Genomic DNA, 27,401 nt, shown 5'->3' on the forward strand with positions numbered 1-27,401 from the left:
TGGTCTGTGTTATCCTGGTGGTCTGTCCTACCCCAGTGGTCTGTGTTATCCTGGTGGTCTGTCCTACCCTGGTGGTCTCTTCTACCCAGTGGTCTGTGTTATCCTGGTGGTCTGTTCTACCCCAGTGGTCTTTACTACCCCGGTGGTCTGCGTTATCCTGGTGGTCTGTCCTACCCTGGTGGTCTGTTCTACCCCAGTGGTCTGTCTTATCCTGGTGACCTGTCCTATCCCGGTGGTCTGTCCTACCCCAGTGGACTTACCTATCCCAGTGGTCTGTCCTACCCTGGTGGTCTGTTCTACCCCAGTGCTCTGTCCTACCCCAGTGGTCTGTGTTATCCTGGTGGTCTGTCCTACCCTGGTGGTCTCTTCTACCCAGTGGTCTGTGTTATCCTGGTGACCTGTCCTATCCCGGTGGTCTGTCCTACCCCAGTGGTCTGTGTTATCCTGGTGGTCTGTCCTACCCTGGTGGTCTCTTCTACCCAGTGGTCTGTGTTATCCTGGTGGTCTGTTCTACCCCAGTGGTCTTTACTACCCCGGTGGTCTGCGTTATCCTGGTGGTCTGTCCTACCCTGGTGGTCTGTTCTACCCCAGTGGTCTGTGTTATCCTGGTGGTCTGTCCTACCCTGGTGGTCTCTTCTACCCAGTGGTCTGTGTTATCCTGGTGGTCTGTTCTACCCCAGTGGTCTTTACTACCCCGGTGGTCTGCGTTATCCTGGTGGTCTGTCCTACCCTGGTGGTCTGTTCTACCCCAGTGGTCTGTCTTATCCTGGTGACCTGTCCTATCCCGGTGGTCTGTCCTACCCCAGTGGACTTACCTATCCCAGTGGTCTGTCCTACCCTGGTGGTCTGTTCTACCCCAGTGCTCTGTCCTACCCCAGTGGTCTGTGTTATCCTGGTGGTCTGTCCTACCCTGGTGGTCTCTTCTACCCAGTGGTCTGTGTTATCCTGGTGACCTGTCCTATCCCGGTGGTCTGTCCTACCCCAGTGGTCTGTGTTATCCTGGTGGTCTGTCCTACCCTGGTGGTCTCTTCTACCCAGTGGTCTGTGTTATCCTGGTGGTCTGTTCTACCCCAGTGGTCTTTACTACCCCGGTGGTCTGCATTATCCTGGTGGTCTGTCCTACCCTGGTGGTCTGTTCTACCCCAGTGGTCTGTCTTATCCTGGTGACCTGTCCTATCCCGGTGGTCTGTCCTACCCCAGTGGACTTACCTATCCCAGTGGTCTGTCCTACCCTGGTGGTCTGTTCTACCCCAGTGCTCTGTCCTACCCCAGTGGTCTGTGTTACCCTGGTGGTCTGTCCTATCCCAGTGGTCTGTCCTACCCCGGTGGTCTGTTCTACCCCGGTGGTCTGTTCTACCCCAGTGGTCTGTCCTACCCTGGTGGTCTGTCCTACCCTGGTGGTCTGTCCTACCCCTGGTGGTCTGTCCTACCCTGGTGGTCTGTTCTACCCCGGTGGTCTGTTCTACCCCGGTGGTCTGTTCTACCCCAATGGTCTTTACTACCCCGGTGGTCTGCCCTACCCTGGTGGTCTGTTCTACCCCAGTGGTCTGTCTTATCCTGGTGACCTGTCCTATCCCGATGGTCTGTCCTATCACAGTTGCCCGCCCTACTCCAGTGGTCTCACCTATCTTGGTGGTTTCTCCTACCCCGGTAGTCTGTCTTATCCTTGTGGCCTATACTACCCCAGTGGTCTTTCTTATTACGATGGTCTGTCCTATTCTGGTGGTCTGTCCTACCTCAGTGGTCTGTTCTATCCTGGTGGTCTCTCCTACGCCAGTGGTCTGTTTTTTCCGGTGGCCTGTCCTATCCTGGTGGTCTGTCTTATCTTGGTGGCCTATCCTACCCCGGTGGTCTGTCCTACCCCAGTGGACTTACCTATCCCAGTGGTCTGTCCTACCCTGGTGGTCTGTGTTATCCTGGTGGTCTGTCCTACCCCAGTGGTCTGTGTTACCCTGGTGGTCTGTCCTACCCCAGTGGACTTACCTATCCCAGTGGTCTGTTCTACCCCAGTGGTCTGTGTTATCCTGGTGGTCTGTCCTACCCCAGTGGTCTGTGTTACCCTGGTGGTCTGTTCTACCCCAGTGGTCTTTACTACCCTGGTGGTCTGTCCAACCCTGGTGGTCTGTTCTACCCCAGTGGTCTGCCCTACCCTGGTGGTCTGTTCTACCCCAGTGGTCTGTCTTATCCTGGTGACCTGTCCTATCCCGGTGGTCTGTCCTATCACAGTGGCCCGCCCTACCCCAGTGGTCTGACCTATCTTGGTGGTTTCTCCTACCCCGGTAGTCTGTCTTATCCTTGTGACTACCCCAGTGGTCTTTCTTATTACGATGGTCTGTCCTATTTCGGTGGTCTGTTCTATCCCGGTGGTCTCTCCTACGCCAGTGGTCTGTTTTTTTCCGGTGGCCTGTCCTCTCCTGGTGGTCTGTCTTATCTTGGTGGTCTGTCCTACCCCAGTGGACTTACCTATCCCAGTGGTCTGTCCTACCCTGGTGGTCTGTCCTACCCCAGTGGTCTGTCCTACCCCAGTGGTCTGTCCTACCCTGGTGGTCTGTCCTACCCCAGTGGACTTACCTATCCCAGTGGTCTGTCCTACCCTGGTGGTCTGTTCTACCCCGGTGCTCTGTCCTACCCCAGTGGTCTTTCTTATTACGATGGTCTGTCCTATTTCGGTGGTCTGTCCTACCCCAGTGGACTTACCTATCCCAGTGGTCTGTCCTACCCTGGTGGTCTGTTCTACCCCAGTGCTCTGTCCTACCCCAGTGGTCTTTCTTATTACGATGGTCTGTCCTATTTCGGTGGTCTGTCCTACCTCAGTGGTCTGTTCTATCCCGGTGGTCTCTCCTAGCCAGTGGTCTGTTTTTTTCCGGTGGCCTGTCCTATCCTGGTGGTCTGTCTTATCTTGGTGGCCTATCCTACCCCGGTGGTCTGTCCTACCCCAGTGGACTTACCCATCCCAGTGGTCTGTCCTACCCTGGTGGTCTGTATCCTAAAAAAATCCGATCTATCAAAAGAGAGTTATTTTATTTAACCCTCGTGGTAAAGATTAACTACAAGTCCCAGCATCTGCACCTGCAGACTGTGGTAGAGCTGCGATGCTGGGGGTCTGCGCTCCTCTATTTCTGTGGAGCCCGGGGAGCAGCTGTCCCAGCACTGACAGCCTCACTGCCAGGCATTCCAACCCCCTGACATCATGGGCAGCAGAAGCTCCAGCACATCCACGTGTCCCTCCGCGGGGACTACACCTCTCGTCCCTCCACTCCCTGTGCGATCAGTGCCAGCCTCCCCGCCCCCACAGCGAGCACTCAGCAGCCACGGGGGCACGGACTATTTTACAGAGGGTTCTTACACCCAGGCAGAGCCTCATCACAGTGCGCACTGATCCGCTGCCAGCGCTTCAGACAGGAAGTGAGGAGCTGAGGAGCGCGACTGTGGGGGGCTACACTGTATACAGAGGGGGCTTCACCGAGCACAGAGGGGACTGCACCGTGTATAGAGGAGGCTGCACCCATTGATGTGGAGAACCGAGGATAAGACTTTATATCACTGAGAGGCTGAGCACAAAGTAGTGAAGCAGCAGCTGTGCCCTGGATCTGTACAACAGGTGAGAACTCACACACTGATACACTGTACCGCACTATACTGCTGTGTGCACTCCAGGACTGATACACTGTACCGCACTATACTGCTGTGTGCACTCCAGGACTGATACACTGTACCGCACTGTACTGCTGTGTGCACTCCAGGACTGATACATTGTACCGCACTGTACTGCTGTGTGCACTCCAGGACTGATACATTGTACCGCACTGTACTGCTGTGTGCACTCCAGGACTGATACATTGTACCGCACTGTACTGCTGTGTGCACTCCAGGACTGATACATTGTACCGACTATACTGCTGTGTGCACTCCAGGACGGATACATTGTACCGCACTGTACTGCCGTGTGCACTCCAGGACTGATACACTGTACCGTACTATACTGCCGTGTGCACTCCAGGACTGATACACTGTACCGCACTGTACTGCTGTGTGCACTCCAGGACTGATACACTGTACCGCACTGTACTGCTGTGTGCACTCCAGGACTGATACACTGTACCGCACTATACTGCTGTGTGCACTCCAGGACTGATACACTGTACCGCACTGTACTGCTGTGTGCACTCCAGGACTGATACATTGTACCGACTATACTGCTGTGTGCACTCCAGGACGGATACATTGTACCGCACTGTACTGCTGTGTGCACTCCAGGACGGATACATTGTACTGCCGTGTGCACTCCAGGACTGATACACTGTACCGTACTATACTGCCGTGTGCACTCCAGGACTGATGCACTGTACTGCTGTGTGCACTCCAGGACTGATACACTGTACCGCACTGTACTGCTGTGTGCACTCCAGGACTGATACACTGTACCGCACTGTACTGCTGTGTGCACTCCAGGACTGATACATTGTACCGACTATACTGCTGTGTGCACTCCAGGACGGATACATTGTACCGCACTGTACTGCCGTGTGCACTCCAGGACTGATACACTGTACCGCACTATACTGCTGTGTGCACTCCAGGACTGATACACTGTACCGCACTGTACTGCCGTGTGCACTCCAGGACTGATACACTGTACCGCACTGTACTGCCGTGTGCACTCCAGGACTGATACACTGTACCGCACTGTACTGCTGTGTGCACTCCAGGACTGATACACTGTACCGCACTGTACTGCTGTGTGCACTCCAGGACTGATACACTGTACCGCACTGTACTGCTGTGTGCACTCCAGGACTGATGCACTGTACTGCTGTGTGCACTCCAGGACTGATACACTGTACCGCACTATACTGCTGTGTGCACTCCAGGACTGATACACTGTACCGCACTGTACTGCTGTGTGCACTCCAGGACTGATGCACTGTACTGCTGTGTGCACTCCAGGACTGATACACTGTACCGCACTGTACTGCTGTGTGCACTCCAGGACTGATACACTGTACCGCACTGTACTGCTGTGTGCACTCCAGGACTGATACACTGTACCGCACTGTACTGCTGTGTGCACTCCAGGACTGATGCACTGTACTGCTGTGTGCACTCCAGGACTGATACACTGTACCGCACTGTACTGCTGTGTGCACTCCAGGACTGATACACTGTACCGCACTGTACTGCTGTGTGCACTCCAGGACTGATACACTGTACCGCACTGTACTGCTGTGTGCACTCCAGGACTGATACATTGTACCGCACTGTACTGCTGTGTGCACTCCAGGACTGATACATTGTACCGCACTGTACTGCTGTGTGCACTCCAGGACTGATACATTGTACCGCACTGTACTGCTGTGTGCACTCCAGGACTGATACATTGTACCGACTATACTGCTGTGTGCACTCCAGGACGGATACATTGTACCGCACTGTACTGCCGTGTGCACTCCAGGACTGATACACTGTACCGTACTATACTGCCGTGTGCACTCCAGGACTGATACACTGTACCGCACTGTACTGCTGTGTGCACTCCAGGACTGATACACTGTACCGCACTGTACTGCTGTGTGCACTCCAGGACTGATACACTGTACCGCACTATACTGCTGTGTGCACTCCAGGACTGATACACTGTACCGCACTGTACTGCTGTGTGCACTCCAGGACTGATACATTGTACCGACTATACTGCTGTGTGCACTCCAGGACGGATACATTGTACCGCACTGTACTGCTGTGTGCACTCCAGGACGGATACATTGTACTGCCGTGTGCACTCCAGGACTGATACACTGTACCGTACTATACTGCCGTGTGCACTCCAGGACTGATGCACTGTACTGCTGTGTGCACTCCAGGACTGATACACTGTACCGCACTGTACTGCTGTGTGCACTCCAGGACTGATACACTGTACCGCACTGTACTGCTGTGTGCACTCCAGGACTGATACATTGTACCGACTATACTGCTGTGTGCACTCCAGGACGGATACATTGTACCGCACTGTACTGCCGTGTGCACTCCAGGACTGATACACTGTACCGCACTATACTGCTGTGTGCACTCCAGGACTGATACACTGTACCGCACTGTACTGCCGTGTGCACTCCAGGACTGATACACTGTACCGCACTGTACTGCCGTGTGCACTCCAGGACTGATACACTGTACCGCACTGTACTGCTGTGTGCACTCCAGGACTGATACACTGTACCGCACTGTACTGCTGTGTGCACTCCAGGACTGATACACTGTACCGCACTGTACTGCTGTGTGCACTCCAGGACTGATGCACTGTACTGCTGTGTGCACTCCAGGACTGATACACTGTACCGCACTATACTGCTGTGTGCACTCCAGGACTGATACACTGTACCGCACTGTACTGCTGTGTGCACTCCAGGACTGATGCACTGTACTGCTGTGTGCACTCCAGGACTGATACACTGTACCGCACTGTACTGCTGTGTGCACTCCAGGACTGATACACTGTACCGCACTGTACTGCTGTGTGCACTCCAGGACTGATACACTGTACCGCACTGTACTGCTGTGTGCACTCCAGGACTGATGCACTGTACTGCTGTGTGCACTCCAGGACTGATACACTGTACCGCACTGTACTGCTGTGTGCACTCCAGGACTGATACACTGTACCGCACTGTACTGCTGTGTGCACTCCAGGACTGATACACTGTACCGCACTGTACTGCTGTGTGCACTCCAGGACTGATACACTGTACCGCACTGTACTGCTGTGTGCACTCCAGGACTGATACACTGTACCGCACTGTACTGCTGTGTGCACTCCAGGACTGATACACTGTACCGCACTGTACTGCTGTGTGCACTCCAGGACTGATACACTGTACCGCACTGTACTGCTGTGTGCACTCCAGGACTGATGCACTGTACCGCACTGTACTGCTGTGTGCACTCCAGGACTGATACACTGTACCGCACTATACTGCCGTGTGCACTCCAGGACTTACACACTGTACCGCACTATACTGCCGTGTGCACTCCAGGACTTACACACTGTACCGCACTATACTGCCGTGTGCACTCCAGGACTGATACACTGTACCGCACTATACTGCCGTGTGCACTCCAGGACTGATACACTGTACCGCACTATACTGCTGTGTGCACTCCAGGACTGATACATTGTACCGCACTGTACTGCCGTGTGCACTCCAGGACTGATACATTGTAGCGCCGTGTGCACTCCAGGACTGATGCATTGTACCGCACTGTACTGCCGTGTGCAGGACTGATACATTGTACCGCCATGTGCACTCCAGGACTGATACATTGTACCGCACTGTACTGCTGTGGGCACTCCAGGACTGATGCACTGTACTGATGTGTGCACTTCAGGACGGATACACTGTACTGCTGTGTGCACTTCAGGACGGATACACTGTACTGCTGTGTGCACTCCAGGACTGATACACTGTACTGCCGTGTGCACTCCAGGACTGATACACTGTACTGCCATGTGCACTCCGGGACTGATACATTGTACCGCCGTGTGCACTCCAGGACTGATACAATATACCGCACTGTACTGCTGTGTGCACTCCAGGATTGATACACTGTACCGCAATGTACTGCTGTGTGCACTCCAGGACTGATACACTATACTGCAGTGTGCACTCCAGGACTGATACATTGTACCGCACTGTACTGCCGTGTGCACTCCAGGACTGATACATTGTACCGCACTGTACTGCCGTGTGCACTCCAGGACTGATACACTGTACTGCCGTGTGCACTCCAGGACTGATACACTGTACCGCACTGTACTGCCGTGTGCACTCCAGGACTGATACACTGTACCGCACTGTACTGCCGTGTGCACTCCAGGACTGATACACTGTACCGCACTGTACTGCCGTGTGCACTCCAGGACTGATATATTGTACCGCACTGTATTGCCGTGTGCACTCCAGGACTGATACATTGTACCGCACTGTACTGCCGTGTGCACTCCAGGACTGATACATTGTACCGCACTGTACTGCCGTGTGCACTCCAGGACTGATACACTGTAACGCACTGTACTGCTGTGTGCACTCCAGGACTGATGCACTGTACTGCCGTGTGCACTCCAGGACTGATGCACTGTACTGCCGTGTGCACTCCAGGACTGATGCACTGTACCGCACTGTACTGCTGTGTGCACTCCAGGACTGATGCACTGTACTGATGTGTGCACTTCAGGACGGATACACTGTACCGCACTGTACTGCTGTGTGCACTCCAGGACTGATACACTGTACCGCACTGTACTGCCGTGTGCACTCCAGGACTGATACATTGTACCGCCGTGTGCACTCCAGGACTGATACATTGTACCGCACTGTACTGCTGTGTGCACTCCAGGACTGATGCACTGTACTGATGTGTGCACTTCAGGACGGATACACTGTACCGCAATGTACTGCTGTGTGCACTCCAGGACTGATACATTGTACCGCAATGTACTGCTGTGTGCACTCCAGGACTGATACATTATACTGCACTGTACTGCTGTGTGCACTCCAGGATTGATACACTGTACCGCAATGTACTGCTGTGTGCACTCCAGGACTGATACACTGTACTGCCGTGTGCACTCCAGGACTGATACACTGTACCGCACTGTACTGCCGTGTGCACTCCAGGACTGATACACTGTACCGCACTGTACTGCCGTGTGCACTCCAGGACTGATACACTGTACCGCACTGTTCTGCCGTGTGCACTCCAGGACTGATACACTGTACCGCACTGTACTGCCGTGTGCACTCCAGGACTGATACACTGTACCGCACTGTACTGCCGTGTGCACTCCAGGACTGATACACTGTACCGCACTGTACTGCCGTGTGCACTCCAGGACTGATGCACTGTACTGCTGTGTGCACTCCAGGACTGATACATTGTACCGCACTGTACTGCCGTGTGCACTCCAGGACTGATACATTGTACCGCACTGTACTGCCGTGTGCACTCCAGGACTGATACATTGTACCGCACTGTACTGCCGTGTGCACTCCAGGACTGATACATTGTACCGCACTGTACTGCTGTGTACACTCCAGGACTGATGCACTGTACTGATGTGTGCACTCCAGGACTGATACATTGTACCGCACTGTACTGCTGTGTGCACTCCAGGACTGATACATTGTACCGCACTGTACTGCTTTGTGCACTCCAGGATTGATACTGTACTGCTGTGTGCACTCCAGGACTCACCCCCCGAGGAAGCGGTCTTGCATACCGCGAAACGCGCGTAGGGATACACAAGTCGACGCCTGTTACACACCAGGACATGATGGGTATGTTCACCCAGCTTACTTAAGTTCACCTTTTTATCCTTCAGGATTCCGTGTTACATGCCTTATTACATGTTGTCAGGAAGGTGCACTGCTGAGCTTTACTTAGATCCAGTTCTTATGCTATATTACAGCCAGTGCTGTGAATGGAAGCTGCTTTTCCTGCTCAATTATATAATGCAGATGGATAATTGTGCCAACTATTAATATATTCCCTAATATACGGGGGCCGCTTTATCCATTTCAGCACTGGCTGTTTGCATCCAGCTCACTATTTGGCATTGTTACATCTTTTACCTGGGTTAAGTGCAATATACAATATTGCACAGAGGTAGTTTTTTTGAGCGACTATACAGTGTAATATGACTCATCATACGCTATTTGGATGGTGTTATGTTTACTTATATGCTGTTTTATAGCCAGTGCTGTAAATGAAGGCTGCTTTTCCCCGTTTCATTATATCACATATAAAGGACAACTGTATTAACAATCTATTTTTTTTTATACATGGGGGTTGCATAATCCACTGCAGCACTGGTTACCTACATCTAGCTTATCATTAATTGGCATTATCACACACTGTTTACCCGGGTTTAGTGCAATATATAATACTGTGCAGCAGAAGCTCTTTGAGCAATATTATATAGCCTTCTGCAATTTTTCCCTGGAGGATTTGTTTGGGCATTCATGCCTATAACAGGCTGTCAATTTGTCTTTTCTAGTTCCGGGCCGTTTATATGATTTCCCATTTTATTGTTTTTTCACTACCCTGTATCTCTGATATTTGTCTTTTTATTGATCAATAAATATATGCTTGAAATGGATTTGGATTCTACGCTCTCCTTTTTTTATTCACACTGTACTGCTGTGTGCACTCCAGGACTTATACTTTGTACCGCACTGTACTGCTGTGTGCTCTCCAGGACTGATACACTGTACTGCTGTGTGCACTCCAGGACTGATACACACTGTACCGCTGTGTGTACTCAAGGACTGATACATTGTACATTGGAGTGCACACAGCAGTACAGTGCAGTACAATAGTTGTTGTGCCTATTGCTTTGGAGTGGCACCCTGGTCTATGGAGAACTTCTTATACTGCACGTACTCTTAGGCGGCAGTTCACACAGGCATGTGCACAATGAATGCTGTGCAGATTAATTTTCTTGCTGTGCAGATTAATTTCTGGTTGGAGACAGTGCAGTACAATGTATCAGGCCTGGAGTGCACACTGCAGTATAGTGCGGTACAGTGTGCACTCCAGGCCTGATACAGTGTGCGGTACAGTGTTATACTCTGATACATTGTACTGCTGTGTGCGCTCCAGGACTGATATATTGTACCACACTATACTGCTGTGTACACGCCAGGACTGATAATAAATAATAATCTTTATATAGCGGTAACATATTCCGCAGCGCTTTACAGTTTGCACACATTATCATCACTCACAATCTAAATTCCCTATCTTTGGAATGTGCGAGGAATACCCAGAGGAAACCCACACAAACACGGGGAGAATTTACAAACTCCTTGCAGATGTTGTCCTTGGTGGGATTCGAACCCAGGACTCCAGCCCTGCAAGGCTGCAGTGCTAATCACTGAGCCACCGTGCTGCCCACAGGACACTCCAGGACTGATAAATTTTACTGCTGTGTGCGCTCCAGGATACATTTTACTGCACTGTACTGCTGTGTGCACTCCAGGACTGATACTCACTGTACCGCTGTGTGTACTCCAGGACTGATACACTGTAGCGCACTGTACTGATGTGTGTACTCCAGGACTGATACATTGTACCGCACTGTACTGCTGTGTGCGGTCCAGGCCTGATAAATTGTCCCACACTGTACTGCTGTGTGCACTCCAGGACTGATACATTGTACTGCTGTGTAGAATCCTAAAATTAGTTGGAACGGGCCTCCTGGGTCATCGAGTCCAACCCCCTGCTCAATGCAGGATTCACTAAACCATCTCAGGCAGGTGTCTGTCCAGCCTCTGGTTGAAGACTTCCATTGAAGGAGAACTCACCACCTCTCGTGGCAGCCTTTTCCACTCATTGATCACCCTCACTGTCGAGAAGTTTTATCTAATCTGTATCTTTCCTCTCCCTTTCGGTTTCATTCCGTTACTTCTCTGTTGCTATGTGTAAATGAGAATAAGGATGATTCCGCTACACTGTGACAGCCCTTCAGGTATTTTTAGACAGCTACTAAGTCTCCTCTTAGTCTTCTTTTTTGAAAGCTAACCATTCAATGACCCTTTAACCGTTCCTTTTAAGACATAGTTTGCAGTCCACTTACTGGTCGCTCTTCTCTGAACTTGCTACAGTTTTTCAATGTCTTTTTTAAAATGTGGTGCCCAGAACTGGACACAGTCTTCCAGATGAGGTCTGACCAAGGAGGAGTAGAGGGGGATAATGACTTCACGTGATCTAGACTCTATGCTTCTCTTAATTCATCCTAGAACTTTGTTTGCCCTTTTTGCTGCTGTATCACACTGTTGACTCATGTGCAGTCTGTGATCTATTTGTATATCCAAGTCTTTTCCACACGTGCTGTTGTTTAGTTCTGTTCCTCTCATTCTATAGATGTAACTTTTGTTTTTCTTGTCCAGATGTAGAATCTTGCATTTGTCTCTGTTAAATACCATTCTATTACTCACTGCCCATTGCTCAAGCTTATCTAGATCCTTCTGTGCACTCCAGAAGAGATGCATTATACCGTGCTGTACTGCTGTGAGTAGAGACATGTTGTGTCCCTTGTATTCTGCACTGATACATTGTATCTAGTGTGTTATCTGTCATTTTTTTCTATGCTGTATCTCAAGGACTGATGCTTTGTTTTTGTTATATACCTCCCAGAGGGATGCGCTGTCTGCCGGGCAGTGCGTGGAGTTATGAAATCCGAGGATCGATGTCTTGTGCCTTTTCTGCTTTAGGGTCATGCAGATAAAATATTGTCATATATATGGGGGTATAAGGGTCCAAGTTGGGGGTTGGGAGCTTTTTTGGAAGTCTGGATGGGATCTTCATTGATCTATATTAAGCAGTGACTGTGGCGGGGGATCGGGGCTCTGGCAGGGCAGACTGTCCCCTCTGTACTCCAGCAAACTTGGAATAGCTGAGAGCGGGGGCTTCCTATGACTCCGGACCCTGCACTGTTATCAGGTCTATTCATATGTTTTGCATTCTATTTCTTCTATACTTATTGAATAGAATGTGCAGGGAAATTCTGCAGTTTTTTCTGATGTAAAGATTTGGAGCCCGGTTTATTATTGGATTTGTGCCTTTTTTTGATGTATTTCACCTGTGTTTGTTTTGTGACAATGATCGGTAATTTTTTGTGGATTTATTTCTATTTGGAGATGATTTCTGATACATTGTATTTGATAACTTTTTTAGTATAATCACATTATAGGATTTGTATTATCAGATCATCATCATCCTTAACCCCTTCACTACCAAGGGTGGTTTGCACGTTAACTACCGGGCCAATTTTTACAATTCTGACCACTGTACCTTTATGAGGTCATAACTCTGGAACGCTTCCATGGATCCCGGTGATTCTGACATTGTTTTCTCGTGACATATTGTACTTCATGTTAGTGGTAAAATTGCATTCAAATAACTTGCGTTTATTTGTGAAAAAAACGGAAATTTGGCGAAAATTTTGAAAATTTCGCAATTTTCCAACTTTGAATTTTTATGCCCTTAAATCACAGCGATACGGCACACAAAAAACTTAATACATAACATTTCCCACATGCTTACTTTACATCAGCACAATTTTGGAACCAAAATTTTTTTTTGTTAGGAAGTTATAAGGGTTAAAAATTGACCAGCGATTTCTCATTTTTGCAACACCATTTTATTTTTAGGGACCACTTCACATTTGAAGCCACTTTGAGGGGTCTATATGATAGAAAATACCCAAAAGTGACACCATTCTAAAAACTGCACCCCTTAAGATGCTTAAAACCACATTCAAGAAGTTTATTAACCCTTTAGGTGCGTCACAGGAATTTTTTGAATATTAAAAAAAAAATGAACATTTAACTTTTTTTCACAAAAAAAATACTTCAGGTTCAATTTTCTTTATTTTACCAAGGGTAACAGGAGAAATTGGACTGCAAAAGTTATTGTGCAATTTGTCCTGAGTACGCTGATACCTGATATGTGGGGGGGAACCACTGTTTCGGCGCATGGCAGACCTCAGTAGGGAAGGAGCGCCGTTTGACTTTTTCAATGCAAAATTGGCTGGAATTCAGATCGGACGCCATGTCGCGTTTGGAGAGCCCCTGATGTACCTAAACAGTGGAAACCCCCCAAGTGACCCCATTTTGGAAACTAGACCCCCCAAGGAACTTATCTAGATATGTGGTGAGAACTTTGAACCCACAAGGGCTTCACAGAAGTTTATAACGTACAGCGGTACAATTAAAAAATCATATTTTTTCCACAAAAATGATCTTTTCACCCCCAATTTTTATTTTTCCAAGGGTAATAGGACCCTAAAAGTTATTGTGCAATTTGTCCTGAGTACGCTGATACCCCATATGTGGGTGTAAATGACTATTTGGGCGCATAGCAGAGCTCGGAAGGGAAGCAGCGCCATTTGACGTTTTTGGCTAGATTTGAGATCGGACACCATGTCGCGATTGGAAAACCCCTGATGTACCAAAACAGTGGAAACCCCCCACAAATGACACCATTTTGGAATCTAGACCCCCCAAGGAACTTATCTAGATGTGTGGTGAGAACTTTGAACCCCCAAGGGCTTCACAGAAGTTAACGTACAGCAGCACAATTAAAATATCATATTTTTTCCACAAAAATGATCTTTTCACCCTCAATTCTTATTTTTCCAAAAGTAACAGGACCCTAAAATATATTGTGCAATTTATCCTGAGTACGCTGATACCCCACATGTGGGGGTAAACCACTATTTGGGCGCATGGCAGAGCTCGGAAGGGAAGCAGCGCCATTTGACGTTTTTGGCTGGAATTGAGATCGGACACCATGTCGCGTTAGGAGAGCCCCTGATGTACCAAAACAGTAGAAACCCCCCACAAATGACACCATTTTGGAAACTAGACCCCCCAAGGAACTTATCTAGATGTGTGGTGAGCACTTTGAACCCCCCAGTGCTTCACTGAAGTTTATAACGTCCGGGCGTGAAAAACATCATCTTTTAGTCCCCATTTTTTTATTTTCCCAAGGGTAACAGGAGAAATTGGACCCCAAAAGTTGTTGTCCAATTTGTTCTGAGTACGCTGACTCCCCATATGTGGGAGATAACTACTGTATGAGGACACGTCGGGGCTCGGAAGGGAAGTAGTGACGTTTTGGAATGCAGACTTTGATGGAATGGTCTGTGGGTGTCATGTTGCCTTTGGAGAGCCCCTAATGTACCTAAACAGTGGAAACCCCCCACAAATGATCCCATTTTGGAAACTAGACCCCCTGAGGAACTTATCTAGATGTGTGGTGAGCACTTTGAACCCCCAAGGGCTTCACAGAAGTTTGTAATGCCCAGGCATGAAAATAAAAAAATCGTATTTTTTCCACAAACATGATCAATTAGTCCCCAATTTTTTTATTTTCCCAAGGGTAACAGGAGAAATTGGACCCCAAAAGTTGTTGTCCAATTTGTCCTGAGTACGCTGATACCTCATATGTGGGAGAAAACTACTGTATGGGCACACGTCGGGGCTCGGAAGGGAAGTAGTGACGTTTTGGAATGCAGACTTTGATGGATTGGTCTGCGGGTGTCATGTGCGTTTGGAGAGCCCCTGATGTACCTAAACTATTGAAACTCCCCACAAGTGACCCCATTTTGGAAACTAGACCCCCCACGGAGCTTATCTAGATGTGTGGAGAGCACTTTGAACCCCCAAGTGCTTCACAGAAGTTTATAACGCCTGGGCGTGAAAATAAAAAAAACATTTTTTTCCGCAAAATTATATTTTTGCCCCCAATTTTTTATTTTCCTAAGGGTAACAGGAGAAATTGGACCCCAAAAGTTGTTTTGTAATTTGTCCTGAGTAGGCTGATACCCTACATGTGGGGGTAAAACACTGTTTGGGCGCATGGCAGAGCTTGGAAGGGAAGGAGCACCATTTGACTTTTTCAACGCAGAATTGGCTGGAATTGAGATCAGACGCCATATTGCCTTTGGAGAGCACCTGATGTGCCCAAACAGTGGAAACCCCCCAATTATAACTCCAACCCTAACCTCAACACACCCCTAACCCTAACCCTAGCCCTAACCCTAGCCCTAACCCTAGCCCTAACCCTAGCCCTAACCCTAGCCCTAACCCTAGCCCTAACCCTAGCCCTAACCCTAGCCCTAGCCCTAGCCCTAGCCCTAACCCTAACCCTAGCCCTAACCCTACCCTAACCCTAGCGGGAAAATGGAAATAAATACATTTTCTTTTAGTTTTATTATTTTTCCTAAGGGGGTGATAACGGGGGGTTTGATTTACGATTTATGGCGGTTTTTATGTTTGGTGGCTGTCGCACGCTAAAAGACGCTTTTTATTGTAAAAATAGTTTTTGCATCACCACATATTGAGAGCTATAATTTTTCCGTATTTTGACCCACCGAGTCATGTGAGGTCTTATTTTTTGCGGGACGAGTTGACGTTTTTATTGGTACCATTTTCGGGCACGTGACATTTTTTGATCGCTTTTTATTTCGATTTTTGGGACGCAGAATGAACAAAAACCAGCGTTTCATGAATTTCTTTTGGGGGGGTGCGTTTACACAGTTCCGCGTGCGGTAAAATTGATAAAGTGGTTTTATTCTACGGGTCAGTACGGTTACAGCAATACCTCATTTAGGTCGTTTTTTTATGTTTTGTCGGTTTTTTGCAATGAAAACAATTTTATATAAAAAATAATTATTTTTGTATCGCTTTATTCTGCGAGCTATAACTTTTTTATTTTTTTGCGGATGATGCTGTATGGCGGCTCGTTTTTTGTGGGACAAGATGACGTTTTCAGCGGTACCATGGATATTTATATGCGTCTTTTTGATCGCGCGTTATTGCACTTTTTGTTCGGTGGTATGATAATAAATCATTATTTTTTGCTTTGTTTTTTATTTTTATTTTTTAAGGGGTTCGCTAAAGGGGTTAACTAATGGGACAGTTTTATAGGGCAGGTCATTACGGACGCGGCGATACCAAATATGTGTACTCTTATTGTTTTTGGGTTTTTTTATTTTGAAAAAATGGATTTATTGGGGAATATTTTTTTTTTTTTTTTTTTTTACTAATTTATTTAGCGATTTTTTTTTTTTTTTTTTTTTTTTTAAATTATTTTTAACACTTTTTTTTTTTTTTACTTTATTACCTTGTCCCAGGTGGGACATCACTGTCCTGTGACAGATCGCTGATCTGTCACATCACAGATCACTGTGACAGAGTGAAGCTGTGATGGGCCTGAGGAAGCTGTGAAGAGCCAGCTTCCTCAGGCCCCCGAAGGCCCCCGTCGCCATCTTGGATTCGGGGGCCTGGAGGAAAGGAGCCCCCCGCAGCAGCGCTGCACATTGCGCTGCCGTGGGGGGCTCAGGGAAGCACGGAGGGAGCCCCCTCCCTGCCGATGCTTCCCTTTAACCCCCGGTACACCGCGATCGCGTTTGATCGCGGTGTGCAAGGGGTTAACGTGTCGGGGGCGGTCCGTGACCGCCCCTGACACATTGTGCCGGGTGTCAGCTATGATAATTAGCTGACACTCGGCCGCGATCAGCGGCGCTCACCACGTGGGCGCCGCTGATCGCGATGACGTAATATTCCGTCCATGGTAATTAGGGCCATGGTCACATGGACGGAATATTACGTCAATTGTAGGTAAGGGGTTAAAGGTACTGTCACACTTAGCGATGCATCAGCGATCCCGACCAGCGATATGACGCGGTCAAGATCGCTGGTGCATCGCTAAGTGGTCGCTAGTGAGCTGCCACACAGGCAGATCTCACCAGCGACATCGCTGGGGACGGGGGTCGCTACTTACCTGTCACACTAGGCGATCCTGCGTCCTCCCGCCCTGCTCCACGCTCGTCTCTCCACAGGAAGCTGACGACGAGAAACGGTCCAGCCTGTTCTCGCGCGACCAGCGATAACCAGCGGGGGAGCGGGTCGTAGATAAGTATCAGACATAGCGATATCGCTATAACGTCACAAGCTATAGCGATATTGCTAGAGATATCGCTTAGTGTGACAGGCCCTTAAGTCTAAGTTGTTATGCTCTTGTTTAATATAGACATGGCGCATAATTTACATCTGGGGTCTACAACCTTCAGCTATCCACTAACCCTAGATTGGCCACAACTTCTGGAGCGCCACAAATTGCAGACCCCAGTCCTACACTGCAGCCTGAATATATTGTATGTAGCTGCAGTATATTCAGGACTGGGCCTGAGCTTCAAAGCGGTCATATTCCTCTTATTGCTCCATATGTTTGCTTTGCACTTGTGCAGGACAGGCAACAGCTGTGTCTGAAATACTCCTAAGGAGAGTCCAGAATGTTGCATCTGCTTTTTGTTACATCTAGATTGATTTCACCTGTGTGTGTTATGATTGGGTCACCGAGGAGGAGAGCAAGCGCAAGCTAAGCCACAGAAAACCAGAGAGGTTGGTAACTAAGCGGATTGCAGACCCCTGATCCTATCCACACAGCTAGCAGTATCCGTGGAGCGTGCCTACGATGATCCTAGACGCCTTGGCACAGCCAGAGAGCTAACTAAGCCTAAAGCAAGAAAGGGGAAATCTAAACTGCCCCAGAGCAGACCCCAAAGGAATAGATAGCCCCCAAACATATATTGTTGGTGAGACAAGATGAAAACACAAACGCAGGTAGGAAAATACACTGAGCAAACGATGGGGCCCACACTAACTAGACAGGACAGGAAAGGAAAGACACTGTCTGCAATCACGCAAAAACCCTGCAAAAAGGTCCAACACGTCTGATGCAAAAATACTGAATTCGCACGACTTCGCCCACTATATCAGCACTCTGGTATATTCTGAAAGCAGAACAAAAAGAGGCCAATCTAGTAAGGGACAAAAACAAACTGGCACAAGCAGTATCATATGGATGGTGATTCAGCACAGCCCCAGCCGGAGCTGGCTGCCCCACACAAAACTGAAATAGACAAAACCAGATCAAATGTGAACAGAATAGCAAAAGAACACTTAGCTGAGCATGCAGGGACTGAGCTGGAAACTAAGACCTCAGGAGGCAGGAAAAAATCACCAGCAGGGATAGAGGGAGTCGGCTGTCTTAAATCCAGTCTGAAACCCCAGATCTCCAATCATCGTCCTCATTATCAGGTGGCAAGCCTCTGTTAATCAGATCAGCTCCATTACCTCCAGTAACCACCAGAGGGAGCCCAGAAAGAGAACTCGCAACCCCTCCGTCAACTTGACCAGCTCCACCACCTTCAGCAGTAACCAGAGGTAGGCCAGAAAGTGAATTAACAACATGTGTGGATATTTAGTAACAGGATAAGAGAGAGAGTTGTGTTGCAGATGTTTTCTTGAAAAGTATAATATTACAGGGTATATACACTAGTTTCCTTAATATTGTGTTGATCCAGGGAGCTAGTCTGATTGCCGTATGTGGAGTCGGGAAGGAATCTTTTTCCCCAATGTGAAGCTTACTGTTTGCCACATGGGTTTTTTTTGCCTTCCTCTGGATCAACATGTTAGGGCAAGTTAGGATAGGATATGGGTTGAACTAGATGGACTTAACCCCTTCATGACCCAGCCTATTTTGACCTTAATGATCTGGCCATTTTTTGCAATTCTGACCAGTGTCCCTTTATGAGGTAATAACTCAGGAACGCTTCAACGTATCCTAGCGATTCCGAGATTGTTTTTTCGTGACATATTGGGCTTCATGATAGTGGTAAATTTAGGTCGATAATTTTGGCGTTTATTTGTGAAAAAAATGGAAATTTGGCGAAAATTTTGCAATTTTCAAATTTTGAATTTTTATTCTGTTAAACCAGAGAGTTATGTGACACAAAATAGTTAATAAATAACATTTCCCACATGTCTACTTTACATCAGCACAATTTTGGAAACAACATTTTTTTTCGTTAGGAAGTTATAAGGGTTAAAAGTTGACCAGCAATTTCTCATTTTTACAACAAAATTTACAAAACCATTTTTTTTAGGGACCACCTCACATTTGAAGTCACTTTGAGGGGTCTAAATGGCAGAAAATACCCAAAAGTGTCACCATTCTAAACACTGCACCCCTCAAGCTACTCAAAACTACATTCAAGAAGATTATTAACCCTTCAGGTGCTTCACAGGAACTAAAGCAACATGGAATGAAAAAATGGACATTTTAATTTTTCCAACCAAAATTTTATTTTAGCATCAGTTTTTTCATTTTCACATGGGTAACAGGATAAAATGTATCCTAAAATTTGTTGGGCAATTTCTCCTGAGTACACTGATACCTCATATGTGGTCATAAACCACTGTTTGGGCGCACGGCAGGGCTCAGAAGGCAAGGAGCGCCATTTTACTTTTTGAATGTAAAATATGCTTGAATGTTTAGCGGTTGCCATGTCTTGTTTTAAGAGTACCTGTGTGCCTAAACATTGGAGCTCCCCCACAAGTGAGCCCATTTTGGAAACTAGACCCTCCAAGGAACTTATCTAGATGCATAGTATGTACTTTGAACCCCCAGGTGCTTCACAAATTGATCTGTAAAAAAAAAAAGTACTTTTTTTTTTCACAAAAATTTTATTTGACCTCAGTTTTTTCATTTTCACATGGGCAACAGGATAAAATGGATCCTAAAATTTGTTGGGCAATTTCTCCTGAGTACATCAATATCTCATATGTGGTCATAAACCACTGTTTGGGCGCACCGCAAGGCCTGGAAGGGAAGGAGCGCCATGTGACTTTTTGATTGGAAAATTAGCTCCAATCGTTAGCGGACACCATGTCGCATTTGGAGAGCCCCTGTGTGCCTAAACATTGGAGCTCCCCCACAAGTGACCCCATTTTGGAAACTAGACCCCCCGAAGGAACTTATCTAGATGTGTGGTGAGCACTTTGAACCCCCAAGTGCCTCACAGAAGTTTATAACGCAGAGCAGTGAAAATAAAAAAATAATTTTTTTTCCTCAAAAATTATTTTTTAGCCCGCTATTTTTTATTTTCCCAAGGGTAACAGGATAAATTGGACCCCAAAAGTTGTTGTCCAGTTTGTCTTGAGTACACTGGTACCCCATATGTGGGGGAAAACCACTGTTTGAGCGCACGGCATGGCTCAGAAGGGAAGGAGCGTCATTTGACGTTTTGAATGGAAAATTAGCTCCAATCGTTAGCGGACACCATGTTGTGTTTGCAGAGCCCCTGTGTGCGTAAACTTTGGAGCTCCCCCACAAATGACCCCATTTTGGAAACTAGACCCCCTAAGGAACTTATCTAGATGCATAGTGAGCACTTTGAACCCCCAGGTGCTACGCAGAAGTTTATAACGCAGAGCCGTTAAAATAAAAATATTTTTTTTCCCTCAAAAAATAAATTTTTAGCCTGCTATTTTTTATTTTCACAAAGGTAACAGGATAAATTGGACCCCAAAGTTGTTGTCCAGTTTCTCCTGAGTACGTTGATACCCCATATATGGGGGGGGACCACTGTTCGGGGACACGTTGGGGCTCGGAATGGAAGTAGTGACGTTTTGAAATGCCGACTTGATGGAATGGTCTGTGGGTGTCATGTTACGTTTGCAGAGCCCCTGATGTACCTAAACAGTGGAAACCCCCCACAAGTGACCCCATTTTGGAAACTAGATCACCCAAGAAACTAATATAGATGTGTGGTGAGCACTTTGAACCCCCAAGTGCTTCACAGAAGTTTATAACGCAGAGCCGTGAAAATAAAAAAATATTTTTTTTCCTCAAAAAATTTTTAGTCCACTATTTTTTATTTTCACAAGGGTAACAGGATAAATTGGACCCCAAAAGTTGTTGTCCAGTGTGTCCTGAGTACGCTGGTACCCCATAAGTCGGGGGGGACCACTGTTTGGGCACACGTTGGGGCTCGGAAGGGAAGTAGTGACGCTTTGAAATGCCGACTTGATGGAATGGTCTGTGGGCGTCATGTTACGTTTGCAGAGCCCCTGATGTACCTAAACAGTGGAAACCCCCCACAAGTGACCCCATTTTGGAAACTAGACCCCCCAAGGAACTTATCTAGATGTGTGGTGAGCACGTTGAACCCCCAAGTGCTTCACAGAAGTTTGTAACGCAGAACCGTGAAAATAAAAAATCTTTTTTTTCCACAAAAATAATTATTTTAGCCCCCATTTTTTTATTTTCCCAAGGGTAACAGGAGAAATTAGACCCCCAAAGTTGTTGTGCAATTTTTCCTGAGTACCCTGATACCCCATAAGTGGGGGTACACCACTGTTTGGGCACACGTCGGGGCTCGAAATGGAGGGAGCACCGTTTGACTTTTTGAACGCAAAATTGGCTGGAATAAATGGTGGCTCCATGTCGCGTTTGGAGAGCCCCTGATGTGCCTAAACAGTGGAAACCCCTCAATTCTATCTCCAACCCTAACCCCAACACACCCCTAACCCTAATCATAACCCTAACCACAACCCTAATCCCAACACACCCCTAACGAAATCCCAACTCTAACCCTAACCACAAGCCTAACTGTAATCCCAACCCCAACCCTAACCCCAAGTTCAACCCTAACCCCAAGTTCAACCCTAACCCCAAGTTCAACCCTAACCCTAAGTTCAACCCTAACCCTAAGTTCAACCCTAACCCTAAGTTCAACCCTAACCCTAAGTTCAACCCTAGCCCTGGACCTAACCCTAATGGAAAAAAAAAAAAAATATTTTATTATTTGTCCCTACCTATGGGGGTGATAAGGGGGGCGGTGATTTACTTTTTATTTATTTTGATCACTATGAAAGTTTATCATAGTGATCAAAATAAATGAATGAATCTGCAGCGTTGCAGATTCGATTCGGCGCACTGCGCATGCGCCCGCCATCTTGCAAGATGGCGGCGCCCATGACGCTGGACGGCAGGACACCGGGACGGATAGCGGGAGGTCAGAGGCACAAAGGAGGGTGAGAGTGGGTGATCGGAGGGGCGATCGGAGGGCTGGGGGGGGGCGGAGGGAAGGCGGAGGGGCAGATCATGACGGCGGCTGCCGATTGGTGCCGTCAGACGGTGGCGGCAGCCGATCGGTGCCGTCAGTCGGTGTGGGGGGGGGTCGGGTCTCGGTGTCCAGCCATGTCCGATGCTATTTCAGCATCGGCCATGGCTGGATTGTAATATTTCACCAATTTTCATTGGTGTCGGCTGGCATCATTGGGGTTAATCCCATGCCAGTATCTGTATCCCCTGTTCTGCTGATGTTCTGGACCATTCCATGAATTATCAGGACTTTGGCTTCCTGTAGGTCCGGGTCTGCGAGGTGACGACCTCGCTTTGTCAGGTGTGGTCCAGAGTTACCAGGCTGTTCAGCCAGCGGGCACTGAGTCACGGGTCTTGCTGGTCTTTTTTTTTTCCTCTCTCTACAGCAGCTCAGAATGGCAAAAATTGATCCTTTAGTTGGCAGCTAAATAAACCCACAAGAATTCAGTGAGTGTGATGGAGAGCTATGAGGCTCACCTCCAAGACAGGGCTATTTGCTCGCTGCTTAGATACATCCAGCAACAAAGTCCATTAGTATACCCTTACGGCCCACGCCATGCCAATAATGTAACGTAAGAGCACTTACAGAGAATCTCTACAGTCATTTTTGGCTTAAAAACTTCCCGCAGATTTTTCTCTTAATATATCATGATAGTGTTCAAGACTCAGTTTTTGTGATACAAAGCTCCAAAACCCCTGCATAGATGTAAGTGATAAAATTCTGCTGCCAAAATCCACCACTATGGGAGCTCACAGCGTGATGTGTTTAGAGCTTCTTCGCACCTCCTAGTGGTGACGCTAATCGGTGCTTTGAAACTTTTGCAGATTGTTTTTTTTTTTACCCATCCATTACTTATGTTCATTTGTTGCATTTTTGCTTTTTTTTTTTTTTTTTTTTTTAATGCAAATTTTAATCTGTTTTACTGTACCTGCAAAAGCTTTGAGATTTAAGAAATCTCATGCACACACCTAATATTTTTTCCTGACTGATATGGAAAAGTGCTGTGCTTTTGCAAACTGAAGCATGTCACTCACCAGCATTTTTGCAGCGTTTTTTCATCCATAGAAAGTAATGGGCAAGTGCAAAAATGCAGGTATCAGGTTTTGCTTCGTTTTTGGTGTAAAAACCTTAAGGAAGTTGCATCATGTTTTTTTTTTTTTTTTTTTAGTGGGACACTAAACTTTCAGTATGCACATGAAAAAGGAAGCAAAAAAAAAAATGAAGCAAAACCTGCTTTTTGAAAGCAGCTTCTTTACCGTCAAGAGATCAGGTGTTGACTGTGGAAAAGAACGCAGCAAAACTACAATGTGCGAACATAGCCTAGCAGAGTACAGCTTCAATTTGTTACATATGGAAGTGGCTCTCTTAGCTTGCACCTGTCTACATATAGAATATCAGAGTTGGAAGGGACCTCCATGGTCACTGTGTCCAACCCCCTACTCAGTGCTGGATTCACTAAACCATCTCAGACAGATGTCTGTCTATCTAGCCTTTTATTTGAAGACTTCCATTGAAGTAGAACTCTCGTGGCAGCTTCTTCCACTCACTGTTAAAAAGTTTATATTATCTAATCTGTATCTTCTCCCTTTCAGTTTCATTCCATTACTTCTCAAGTTTCCATGTGCAAATGATAATAATGATGATCCCTCTACACTGTGACATCCCTTGAGGTATTAGTGGTGGCTGGGCAACCCCACCACCGAGGAGCCGTACCCCACCACGCTTGTGGGATTGGTGGCTGGGCATCCCCTCCCCCTGAGGAGCTGTACCGCTCCCACACTTGAGGAATTGATGGCTGAGCTGTTCCCCTCCCATGCTCAAGGGATTGGTGGCTAGGACCCCCACACCACCACGAGGGATTGGTGGCTGGGGCCCCCCATCCCCACGAGGGATTGGTGGCTGGGGCCCCACCCCCCGAGGAGCCGTGCACCGCCCATGCTCAAGGGATTGGTGGCTGCCCCCCACATCAGAGGAGCTGTACCCCTCCCACGCTCAAAAGATTGGTGGCTGGACCCCCCGCACCTTTGGAGCCATACTCATCCCATGCTCGAAGGATTGGTGGCTGCCCCACACACACTCTGAGGAGCCCCACCCACGTGCGAGGGATTGGTGGCTGGACCCCCCGCACCTTTGGAGCCATACTCCTCCCACCCATGAGGAATTGGTAGCTGGGTCCCTCCCACCCATGAGGAATTGGTGGCTGGGGCCCTCCCACCCCTGAGGAATTGATGGGGAATTGATGGCATGAGTTCCCCCTGAGGAGTTTACCTGGCCCACGCACGATGGATTGGTGTCTGTGGCCCCTCACCCCTGAGGAGCCGCACCTGTCCCACGCGGAGGAGGGGGTGGGGGTTCACCCCCATCGCACGAGGGAGAGGTGCCTGGGAGGGCGGCCTCCCCTCACATGCGAGGGAGAAGTGGCTGGGGAGTGGCCTCCCACGCTTGGAGCTCTGCCTCATCTACATGAGAGGGAGAGGTGGCCCCTGAGGAGCCATGCCTTGCCCACGCGCAATGGAATGGTGGATGGGGCGCCCCCTGAGGAACCATGCCTCACCTTCGCTGCTTTCAAAGCACACAGGTAAATCCGCATGCAGATTTCCAATACACTTCTATTGTCTAACGTCTCCGAAACAGAAATTGGCATGCTGTGGGTCATAAACCGCACCACGAGTGCGTTTACACCTCGTCAAATAGAATCACAGTGAGCATGGGATTTCTATAAATCCCATCCATTGTGCTTGTATTGGACACCAAGCTTTTTGAAATCAGAGCAAGTGTGCTGCTTCCAAAATGCTGCTATTCCTTATTGTGGGCTCGTACCCAAATGCAGGATGTAATTCAGGATCAGTACAGGATCAGTAATGTACTATATGTACACAGTGACTGCACCAGCAGAATAGTGAGTGCAGCTCTGGAGGATAATACAGGATGTAACTCAGGATCAGTAATGTAATGTATGTACACAGTGACTGCACCAGCAGAATAGTGAGTGTGGCTCTGGGGTATAATACAGGATGTAACTCAGGATATGTAATATATGTACACAGAGACTGCACCAGCAGAATAGTGAGTGCAGCTCTGGAGTATAATACAGGATGTAACTCAGGATCAGTAATGTAATGTATGTACACAGTGACTGCACCAGCAGAATAGTGAGTGCTGCTCTGGAGTATAATACAGGATGTAACTCAGGATCAGTAATGTAATGTATGTGCACAGTGACTGCACCAGCAGAATAGTGAGTGTGGCTCTGGGGTATAATACAGGATGTAACTCAGGATATGTAATATATGTACACAGTAACTGCACCAGCAGAATAGTGAGTGCAGCTCTGGAGTATAATACAGGATGTAACTCAGGATCAGAGTTGGATCAGTAATGTGTGAGTGCAGTTCCTCATGGGGTGGCTCTGTCTTGTACTATATTAAGGAATTGCTATTTTTGCACTATGTCTTCTGTCATCCTCTTGCTCATTAGGTATGCAGATCGTACACTTTTTCTCCACCTTTGCTTTTGCTCTGGGTCACAGCCCTGATACCAGGGATGACTCATGTCTGACTATTAATAATCCTCTCACCTGTTATCCGCCTGTTATGTAAGTGCAGAATGTAAATCTATAGGGTGTGAGAACAGTGGTAATGATATTACTGGTACATCGCTGATAATTCACCGCCTGGAATGTGGATATTAATCGAGGTGATGATATTGTAGCCGCTTCTCTGGACTGGATGTCTTCAAAAATGTAAAAGACAAAAACCCAACACTTTACCTGGAGCCACACAGACTGGGCAACCTCTGCCATCACCAGATGCTTCCACCAAGCGACTACAAATGTGTTACGTATTTGTTTTTTATTTTTTTTAATAGAGTTGATAAAAAATATCTTTTACCGTTTTGTGTATTCCGCTCCTTTGCAGACTTGGTAAGAAGGGATCAGATGCAATCATTTGAACATATAACAGTTTTAGATACACAGGCAGTGATACAGATTACCTTTTCAAAAGGTTTATAGAATTCTGTTGACATTCAGAGGTGAAATGGAGTCACATTAGAGGCTTTTACTTTCATGCAGACTTTATATACATACCTGTGCAGCTCCATTGTCTTGTCTATTTGCCCCTCTGCTTCTCCAGTCTCTGTCCTTTTTCCCCTGTGCTGCTCCAGTCTCTTTTCCCCTGTGCTTCTCCGGTCTCTGTCCCTTTGCCCCTGTGCTGCTTCGGTCTCTGTCCCTTTTCCCCTGTGCTGCTTCGGTCTCTGTCCCTTTTCCCCTGTGCTTCTCCGGTCTCTGTCCCTTTTCCCCTGTGCTTCTCCGGTCTCTGTCCCTTTTCCCCTGTGCTTCTCCGGTCTCTGTCCCTTTTCCCCTGTGCTTCTCCGGTCTCTGTCCCTTTTCCCCTGTGCTTCTCTGGTCTCTTTCCCTTTTCCCCTGTGCTTCTCCGGTCTCTGTCCCTTTTCCCCTGTGCTTCTCCGGTCTCTGTCCCTTTTCCCCTGTGCTTCTCCGGTCTCTGTCCCTTTTCCCCTGTGCTTCTCCGGTCCCTTTTCCCCTGTGCTTCTCCGGTCTCTGTCCCTTTTCCCCTGTGCTGCTTCTGTCCCTTTTCCCCTGTGCTGCTTCTGTCCCTTTTCCCCTGTGCTTCTCCGGTCCCTTTTCCCCTGTGCTTCTCCGGTCTCTGTCCCTTTTCCCCTGTGCTGCTTCTGTCGCTTTTCCCCTGTGCTTCTCCGGTCTCTGTCCCCTTTCCTCTGTGCTACTCCGGTCTCTTTCCCTTTTCCCCTGTGCTTCTTCGGTCTCTGTCTCTTTTCCCCTGTGCTTCTCTGGTCTCTGGCCTTTTTCCCTGTGCTGCTCCTGTCTCTGTCCCTTCTTGCTGGTGAGCTCATGTCTCTGCTTTTT

The 27,401-nt window shown here is 47.9% G+C and overlaps 1 protein-coding gene and 1 pseudogene across 3 annotated transcripts in view; one reads left to right on the plus strand and one right to left on the minus strand.

The window, feature by feature from the left end:
• On the minus strand, nt 1-27,388 carry LOC141092209 (uncharacterized; annotated as a pseudogene).
• PTPN21 (protein tyrosine phosphatase non-receptor type 21) overlaps nt 3,086-27,401 on the plus strand; it is a 65,841-nt gene continuing 41,525 nt past the window's right edge. Inside the window, exons 1-2 of one of the 3 annotated variants that reach the window (XM_073578216.1) lie at nt 3,086-3,601; nt 9,215-9,335. The gene's annotated coding sequence lies outside the window, so the exon portion shown is untranslated. The remainder of the gene's footprint in view (nt 3,602-9,214; nt 9,336-27,401) is intronic. The other 2 variants (XM_073578215.1, XM_073578217.1) reach the window with 2 other exon arrangements.

Source organism: Dendrobates tinctorius, unplaced genomic scaffold (assembly GCF_039654945.1).
Source record: "Dendrobates tinctorius isolate UK_male_01 unplaced genomic scaffold, ASM3965494v1 ptg000058l, whole genome shotgun sequence".
Classification (NCBI taxonomy): domain Eukaryota; kingdom Metazoa; phylum Chordata; class Amphibia; order Anura; family Dendrobatidae; genus Dendrobates; species Dendrobates tinctorius.